We start from the raw sequence: 9281 nt of genomic DNA, 5'->3' as shown, positions 1-9281 counted from the left end.
TGCCAAGGCACTTCACATTGTAGGTTTGAGACCCTACAAAATATAAGTAAGGAAACCCAACACTTGAGCATGTGTTGTCTGCCATGATATGGATATGACATAATATTGTTATTGTTTGTACAACCATCTGAGAAAATAATGGATTACATGGTTTAGTAAAAACAAGTGCTTCCTCAATGAAAATATGTTTTCAGTTCTTTTCAGTTTTTGATTTTTGAAATGTGTATTTCAGCAGGGAAGAATCAGAATTGAAATAAAGTGGTGTAAAGCACATGAATTATATTTTGTGTGTGTGTGTGTGTGTGTGTGTGTGTGTGTGTGTGTGTGTGTGTGTGTCTATCCATCCATCCAACTTTTTTGGAACCCTCCAGTCTCTTACAGTATGTTACTGTTAACTGAAATTACGGTAAATTACGACCTTTTAAAAGAGTAAATGACCGCCTGTTAGGACACGGTGTCCTCTAGCAGAGATGAATATTTTTGGTACTGATGATGCGTACCAACGGTAAGTTACTGGTTAATATATTGCAGTTCATTACCTTGCAGCGGGCTTACAGTGACATACCGTGAATAAACGGTAGTATACCAATTTATTAATCACAGTATGATGTTACTTTGTTGACGTAATTTACGACATAACGACATAACGGTATCTCACTGACATAACTGTCGCCAGTGAGATACCGTAAAAAAGGCTACGGTGCGTTACCATAATTTGTCCAAGAGTATTATACCACACCAGCAAAAAACGGTATCATCCTGCAGAAAGGTAAGCTACCGTAACACGGCGTCACGATATGACGCTGGCAGCAGTGACGCCAGTATGTTACCGTAAAGTGGCGATGAAAAGTCTAACGGTGCAGATACACGGAGTAATCAGAAAAGTTTAGCATGAATCTGGACATTAGATTTAAGATTTAAGTTTTAAGCTTATCAGATATCACTTGTTAGAAGCTCCTTACCGTTTGAATAAATCTCTTCTCAATCTGCTGTCCTCTTCTGCTTGCATCTTTTTTTTTTTCATCTAACACTGACGTTATTTTTTCTCCGTGAAAAACACAGCAACTCATCTTATCCCGGGGTGCCAGGAAGTCGAGCTGCGGATCTCAGCAGAAAACTTTTCAAACTGATTGCAGGTTGATCCAGGTATACATTTGAAACAGGTTCTCCTCGGTGACGTGACAGTCGGAAAGCATCTGCGTAACCATGGTTACAGGGGGACGCTTTGGAGCTCTGCTGTTCAGCAGCAAAATATTTCATATCAATATGTAAATACTCCAATTCTAAAACCAAGTAAAATAAATATGCTGCATATGTGTATAGTGCGTTCATGTGTGTGTGCGCTGCGTGGTGACGTAGGCGCGTGCATGTGTGCCCCGGTCACAGCTCCTTTCAGCATGGCCGGAGGTAAGTCACTGCCACGTCGCTCTCAGCTAATTAAAGTTTGTTCAGATCCCAAGCTGCAATGTGAATACAGCCAAACCGCCGCGTTTTTGTTTGTCATTAAGAGACTCATTCGGGATAAGTTTTGTGGAGGGCGGAGTTCACTAATATACGCTTATGAGTTTTAGCCGAGAACGCAGCTAAAATGCTAGCATGCTAAGTTAGCCTGATTGCTAGCGGCTACTCGCGGCAGTCTTTTTTTAACAGCATGCACTCTTTTTTCCTTCGTCAGGAGAGGTGTACTGGCAGTCGCGTGACACACACAGATCAGACACATATTTCTGTGTTGCAGGTATGGAGATGTTCTTATGTTTTGGAGATGCTGTCTTTCAGTCATTGTTTTTATAAGTACAGTGTTGTACTGCCTGTTAGATGGCGGTTATTAATATAATTGTACTGAAGTATAATGTTTGAACTATAAGTACCAGAATATTGGGTCCTGGTTATTGAATTGTATTTATCTGACTGTTTATTTGTTTTTGAATTATTTTGTTTATTGTTCTTATAAGTTGTTTTTGATGTTTTTTCAGTGACATATTATTTATTTTGTGCTTTTTGTTTTTGAGAGCTTAAGTTAATGTTTTAAAACAATTTGTTGTATTTGATTCATTATATTATTGTAGTGTTAATGAAGCTGCAGACACAGCTGCTTTCAGCATGGCCGGAGGAGAGGTGTACTGGCAGTCGCGTGACACACACAGATCAGACACATGTTTCTGTGTTGCAGATGTGCAGTAAAGAGCCAAAGACCCAGTACTGTCTCCTGCCTCTTACTTTCACGCCAGAACACAACGCAAGAACAACAGGCGTAACACATGAACGGGTTACACATACTGAGGTGAGTTGTTGAGGATATGTCGAGCTGTCGATAAGCACGGCTGTTTCTGTGCTCTTATATACTGTTAGCCTGTTTTGCTGGCGTTAGTGAAGCTGTTTTCAACTGGATGTAACATTGTTGAACTCTGATGATTAATGAATAAACTCTCGATGTGACGACGTGAGCATGTAATTGTAACCCTGTGTTCATTTAGTCGTTTGATACCGTTTAATATCCAGTACATCTATTGGGTGTTTTATAACATGCCCTGGAATCATTTTAAGTTTTACAATGCCGGTGATTTACGACTCTTTCGCGACAGTCAACTGTGGCGTAAACTCTGGCGGGTCTCAGAGCTAGCTTATGTGAGCAAGCAGTGACATCTATACATGCAGTAGCCTTAAAATACTGATTATTTATTCTCCTGCTAGGTAAGAATTTGTGTTTTATACGTTTATTGTCACATTGTGCGCCATGTTATTGTTTCGGTGAAATGAATTTCTACAATGGCGGACTTAGACAAAATAGTGTTACTGTTAATTTGACTCTCTGCAGTGTTTAAATGCTTACATATACACACACAGTTACTGTCCCGCCACACGTAGGACTCAGTTCTGCTTCTATGCCCCATCTTTGTTTACTCTTTCCCACCCAACAAGTGCATAAATAAGATGTTAAAAACGTCATCATCATATCAAACATGATCGATTTGGGGGGAGTTTGTTTGGCACATGCTGACTGCATCTAATTATAATCAGAAGAGGAGGCGAGAGCAGAGAACGAGAGTGCAGCAGTTTGGTGAAAGGAACAGGTGAAGAAGAGGTGAGCATCCAAGAGACGAGCAAGAGGACAGTTTCAAAGCAGACATTATGGCACAATAAAAGCTGTAAGAGCAGAGATTCATTCATATCTTTACTATTTTTCTTTAGCTTCTACTCCCGCTGCTTACAATAAATCTGAGATAAAGAACAAACAAGAACAACTCACATGGCATTGATTGTTTAGTTCAGTGTCACTCTGTGATTGTTTGACATTTCATATAAATGTGACTCTAAAATATAGCCAATAATAAAAAGCTGCTGTTACTGAATGAAACTTGAAGGATTATGATAAACTTCAGTTCTTACTGAATCTGTAACATTGCTTTTTTTAAAATTGTTAAATGACTTTTGTGTCACTGTGCACAGTGAAAAGCTCACCTGATGGTGGTGTAGTGGTGAGGCCATGTTCACCACTAGATGGAGACAACCTGGCACAGGTATTTTCTATACACTAAATTTCACACTGAAAAGCCTTGGTGGGAATTGTTGTTTCATAGAAAGTAAAGGAAAACATGTCTTGAGGTCTTTTTCCAGTGTTTTCAAAATTGTGTTTTTCACACACACATCAAAACTTCACACAGACAAACACACACACAAAACAACAAAATATGTCAAATTAGGGAGGGCAGAGAGCGCAGCCTTTACATTGTTTTATTGTAGAGTGACAGGAACTGCCTATGAGCTTCTAATCAAGCAGAAGTGTTGACGGAAAATCTATCAAAGGAAATACATTGATGAAAATCAAAGAAGAGCAAATGTATGTGATGTTCCATTTTCCTGAGAGCTGATTGGCTGTGATGACTCCTTCAAGTACTACATGCTACTTTGTCCTGCTAGTTAAGCCTGCTGTCTGTTCTCAGGCCTCCTCCTGTTTCACTGCCGTATATCCACCACCAGAGGGCTCCACTGACCTGCCTGCTGACATCAGAGCACACCCCTGTGTCATGTGACCTGGCAGGAGTAGCAAAGCTGGACTCAGACCTGGCCAGGCAAGTTCAAAGGCAGCTGTGGTAGAGAGAGTATATGGGCTCAAATTGTGGTCATAAATATTTTGTACTTGTAAATCAGGATTTGTGTGTGTATGGGATCAGAACGATGCCACCTTGAAATGAAACCGAAAAAAATATTGAAACTGAAAAAAATATTGAAACTGAAATAAATGTACAGCGCGGCTGCAGTCACGGACAAACTTGCATGTGTCTGTTCGGGAATGGCAGATGCTGAGAGGTCCAGCGTTTACATTACCGGCTATTTCAAAGTGACAGCCTGAGGTGTTCTTCAGTAAATTGGACTACCAGACAGGAGGACCTGAGGCCCCACCGTATTCTTTTCGGTAAGTTAAATGTGTGTGTAAGCTAATCCGTAACTTAGGTCCTTAGGTGAGCACTCGGCTGTCGGGGAAACTTGTTTTGTAAAGTTCGTTTAGCTAACCCGTGCAGGTGAATGAATTTACCCTGACTAAAGAAATCAAGAGAAACGCACCGGGCTGCTCAGTGACTAACCACGGTTACTGTACTTTTATTATGAGTATTATACTGTAAGAGCAACAGGCTGGACTCTGCTTCTGCTCCTGTGCAGAGCTGATTATTAATAAGAAGCTCTGTATACAGACAAGGATAACACAGTACCCGGGCTAGAAAGACAACTCCAGTTTGAGGCGCATGTCCTCCTGACATTTGGTGTTTGTGTTAACGATCCAATGGAAAAGCTTTGATGGGAGTGAGCTGTTCACTTGCACTATAGCACACAAAACGCTGCGCTGAGCACTGAGTGTTGCATCCGTGTACACACTGCATTGCTTCATATTTCACTCGTAAAGTAGGAAATGGGTGGAGCAGTTTATTAAAAGGGTAAACGTACATGGGTTTGATTGTAAGGCCCAAACAGAGCTGGCACAGGTCTAACAAGCTTGTGCATGAAGGGACAAACTGAGTGTGACATAAGGAAATGCTTACATGTGTAATTATCTTGATTACTGGTGAAGGACTACGTCACATGTAATCAAACATGACTCATTACTTATAAAAACCCTTTAACTAAAAGTGTATCAGAAACTCTCCTCTACTGTTTACTCTGTTTATCACCCAACAGTGACCTCGACCCTCTTCAAGCTCCTCACTGGTCAGTTCGAGTCAGGACGGCTGAAAATCCTCAGTGTTTACTGGGTAAGTTAAACTGATCAGTGGGACACTCAGGAACGGAGACCATGATGCTTTGGGGCTGACCACAGAGGTTTTACTAGTCAGTACAGATTTCAAACACACCGCTACATACTACATTAAGGTCAGTGCATTAAGTGCACTGACCTTAATGTTGTATTTTTCCGGTTGCTAATACACTTGGATCCATTACAAACATACACATTGTTGTGTGATGTGTGAAGACTTTTTATGGCTTTGTTTTTTGTCCGAACAGCACAGAGGAAACTATTTCTAAGCCAAGAGGCTAAAATTCATGCACCAAATGATACGCAGCAGATAAGATGGATGTAATCAAGCTACCGATAGAAAGAACATAATCAAGGACAAATAAAGTGTCTTTTTTTCCTCATTGTTCTCTGTGTGGGCCTCCTACTTCCTCCGTCTGGTAGTTTGACTCGTACTGATGTGGCTCCTCTGCTTCTTTTCACAAACAGTTTTTCCTTCCTGGTTACTGTTGAGCCCGTCACACTCAGCAGCTCGAGCTAAGACAGCCTTGAATCTTAAAACTACAGCCGTAATTGCATTTATGTCTTAGAGTGCTGGCCACAGATATTGATCCCATCTGACAGCAGCTCAGTAAAGCACAAGAGTGTCATCTTAAACAGGATATCAGGCAGCGTTCTTATTTTTATTGTCTACTTCTGGTCACATCCTGCTTTTGCCACTGAGCGATCAGCATCCTGTGTTTTATCATGAAGTGATGACTACGTGAGCTCCACTTGTTTAATTCTTCTAACATCTATAAAACAACAGAGTTTCTAAATGACAGACTTATTTATTTGTGTTTGTGTCTCTGTTTCCAGATGCTGCTGTGGAGAAGTCTGACTGTAAGAATAACACTCAGCTGTCCAACTCCAGTGGGACATCGGAGCAAGAGAAAACCTCTGATTATGTATGTTTGCCTCTTCACCACTCGCACACTCAAGGTTACACTCAGGTCAGGTCCAATATAAGTTTCAGAGTGAAGACGGGCTCAGTGCTGTCAGTACTTTGTCAGGATTTTTATTAGAATGTATTAAATTTGGTGTCCTGCTGTTTGATTTCATGCTGGTCTTTTCCCTCGTTGTAGAAGCTTTTCCACCAGCTGAAGTCAGCCCCCAGTGACAGTCTGACCTACCGTCTGGCTCTGTGTGTGTGTCTGGTCAACTATTACTACGGTGGGCTGCGGGCTGTTGGACACCTCTGGCAGGAGTTTGTCCTTGAGTTGCGTTAGCGGTGGGAAAATAACCATCTTATTTGTGGGTGGGTACCTCACAGGCTCGTGCTGCTTTGATTTTAAAGATGTCACACATATTAACATTTTCATTTTATAGCAGGTAAAATAAGTATTGAACACGTCAGCAGTTCTCTAAGCAAATATATTTCTAAAGGTGCTTTGATGTGAAATTATCACCAGATGTCGGTAACACAGGGACATTAAACACACAGACATTTATTTATTACTTTATACAAATGTTGGTGATGACAGTTCATGGCAGCTTCTGTATGGAGAAACCAGTCCCATCATTGCTCATGACTTTGACCCACTCACCACACAAACAGTCTATAAATCCCGAATGCTCCGTGGATCCTTCCCACAGATTCAGCTCAGGTGATTGGCTGGGCCGTTCCAGCAGCTTTACTTGATTCCTCTGAAACCAACAGTTTCCATTGGCTGTGTTTGTGATCATGGTCTTGCTGAAACATCCATCCTTGTTTCATCTTCATCATCCTGGTAGATGGCAGCAGATTTTAATCAACAATGTCTCCATTCATCCTTCCTGGAGTTAGATTTAATGGCTCAGTCCCTTTTGCAGCTTGTTATAAAGTTTTTATGCATAACTTTTCTAAGCAATCACACATTTTTTTGGGAACATCAAAATCATAATGCTCCCACCTCCAGACTTCAGTGTTGCTGTGGTGTTTTTGGGATGCAGCCACCCAAACACGGTGTGTTTACAGCATTCAAAGAGTTTTGCTCTTAACAAAGGCAGTCGCACTTTTCTCCTCTCCCTTAGCTTCCCTGCTTAGCCTCTTGTGTCCTTGTCTAGTCTCGTGTTTTTTGTATTACTTTTCCCTGGAACACTCTCTCACAGTCTGTTCTCTAAAACCTAAAAGAGGAATTATGGATTTGATCAACTGGTCCCTGAATGCAATTGACACCCCTTTCTCAACGAGAAGTCTGGGCTTGGGTGAGCCTGAGTGCTGAAGAGATCTACCTGTTCGGAACCATGGTAACAGGGTTCTGGCTGATCGGAGCTGGCTTGGTTCTGACTTATCGAAGAATTAAGAAAGCGGAACCGGCTGTTCAAACCCCCACAAGGCTGCCCGCTGGGATTCAAACGATGGGAAGAGGCGTGAGTTTCTCAAAATGAGCTCATTGAGTGCAGCACGGATAAGATCTTGGAGAGGCTTACGGCTGCTGTGAATACTCAGAATAAGACTTCTGAGTGCAAATTGGATCACATCTTGGAGAAGCTCACAGCGGTCGTTGTTAACTTGTTATTTTCTGTTATACTGCGAGAGTACTGTTTCAAATATATTTATTGAGAGCAAGTATCATGATTGTAGTTTTTACAAATTGACATAACATAGCTTATGCTCCTTTTTTTCTCTAAACTAACAAGGCAAATAATTAAACAACACCAACAACAACAAAACAAAACAAAAAAAAAAAACAAAAAAAAAAAAACCCGCAGTCACCCATAAGGGGTCCCAATACCCCGGCTGTTGACAAAAGGGAAGAGAAACAAGTAAACAAAGTTTTATATTTTCCCAAGGTATATAAGTAAAGGGTGCCAGATTAATTCAAAATCTTTTACATTGTCATTCATACTATATCTTATTTTTTCAAGGTGAAGAGTGTTTATAAGTTCAGTAAGCCACATTTTTAATACAGGAGTCTCATTGCCTTTCCAAAGCTGCAGGATCAATTTCTTTGCAATAATCAAAGCATATGCCATAAACCTTTTTTGAGAGTGTTGTAAATTTTGTGTTTCGTTGGAAATCCCAAAAATGATTACTGTCGGATTTGGTTCAATCTTACTTTTAAAAATATTAGACATATAAGTAAAAATATCATACCAAAAACCCTGAAGCCTTGGACATAGTGCAAAACAATGTAACAGATTTCCATAGTATATCTTGCATTTTTCACAGAGGGGGGAACACTCTGGATACATTTTGTGAAGTTTTTCCCTTGAATAGTGTAGTCTGTGTATAATTTTGTACTGAATTAAACAGTGACGGGAATTAATAAAAGGCGTATTTATGTTGTGTAAGGCCTCCTGCCAGAAATCTTCTGATAGGAGAGTCCCAAAATCTTTTTCCCACTCCTCTTTGATTGAAGTAGTTGAAGGTATATTCATCTCCTGTATTGAATTATAAAATAATGAAATTCTCTGTTCAAACCCCCTTCCATCACTAAGACATCTGTCCAAAGGATCGGACGATATGTTTTCAAATTGTGGCAGGTATGTACGGATATTGCGAGAGTACTGTTGCCCGCGAAGGGTTGTTGTTGGTGTGGAGAAAAATGGCGTAACAAATAAAGCGCTTGGAGTGAGACTACGACGTCGTATCTTTGAGTTCTCAGAATCGGCTCTCTGAGCACAAGAATGACAACATCACGGAGCGCAAGTTTGATAACATCATGGAGAAGCTCACGGCTCTCCAACGGGAGATTGAGAGACCAGTGTCGGAGTGTTAGAACAGCTTTGAAATTCATATGAGCTGTTCGCACTAAAGTAAAAAAACCTCCATCACTTATGCGGATACCCCTTCGGCCCCAGCCGTGGGCTCAAGGCTGGAGCCGAACAATAACTCCCTGATAACGACTGTGTTTAGACTGTTCTTCCCACTCCATGCAAGGCCACCTGGGTTGGCTGGAAGACTGTTTACTTAGCCTGGCAGGGAGGAGGACACTGTCTCAGCTGAACTCTGGACACGCACACGCTTACACAGACATATATACACATGCAGATGTACACTCCTCCCCCCTCCAAACGCCTTCGACGCTTA

The 9281-nt window shown here is 41.1% G+C and overlaps 1 pseudogene across 1 annotated transcript in view; it reads left to right on the top strand.

Moving 5' to 3' along the window:
- The first annotated feature begins 1367 nt into the window (after positions 1 to 1367).
- Positions 1368 to 9281, top strand: part of LOC113008509 (rab3 GTPase-activating protein catalytic subunit-like) — a 28885-nt pseudogene continuing 20971 nt past the window's right edge. Inside the window, exons 1-6 of the transcript XR_013904471.1 lie at positions 1368 to 1407; positions 3448 to 3518; positions 4347 to 4414; positions 5173 to 5246; positions 6086 to 6174; positions 6352 to 6524. The product of XR_013904471.1 is annotated as a rab3 GTPase-activating protein catalytic subunit-like (transcript). The remainder of the gene's footprint in view (positions 1408 to 3447; positions 3519 to 4346; positions 4415 to 5172; positions 5247 to 6085; positions 6175 to 6351; positions 6525 to 9281) is intronic.

The sequence above is a fragment of the Astatotilapia calliptera genome, chromosome 22 (assembly GCF_964374335.1).
Source record: "Astatotilapia calliptera chromosome 22, fAstCal68.1, whole genome shotgun sequence".
NCBI lineage: Eukaryota > Metazoa > Chordata > Actinopteri > Cichliformes > Cichlidae > Astatotilapia > Astatotilapia calliptera.
Note: the sequence above shows the minus strand (reverse complement) of the source record. Positions and strands in the feature narration are given on the sequence as shown.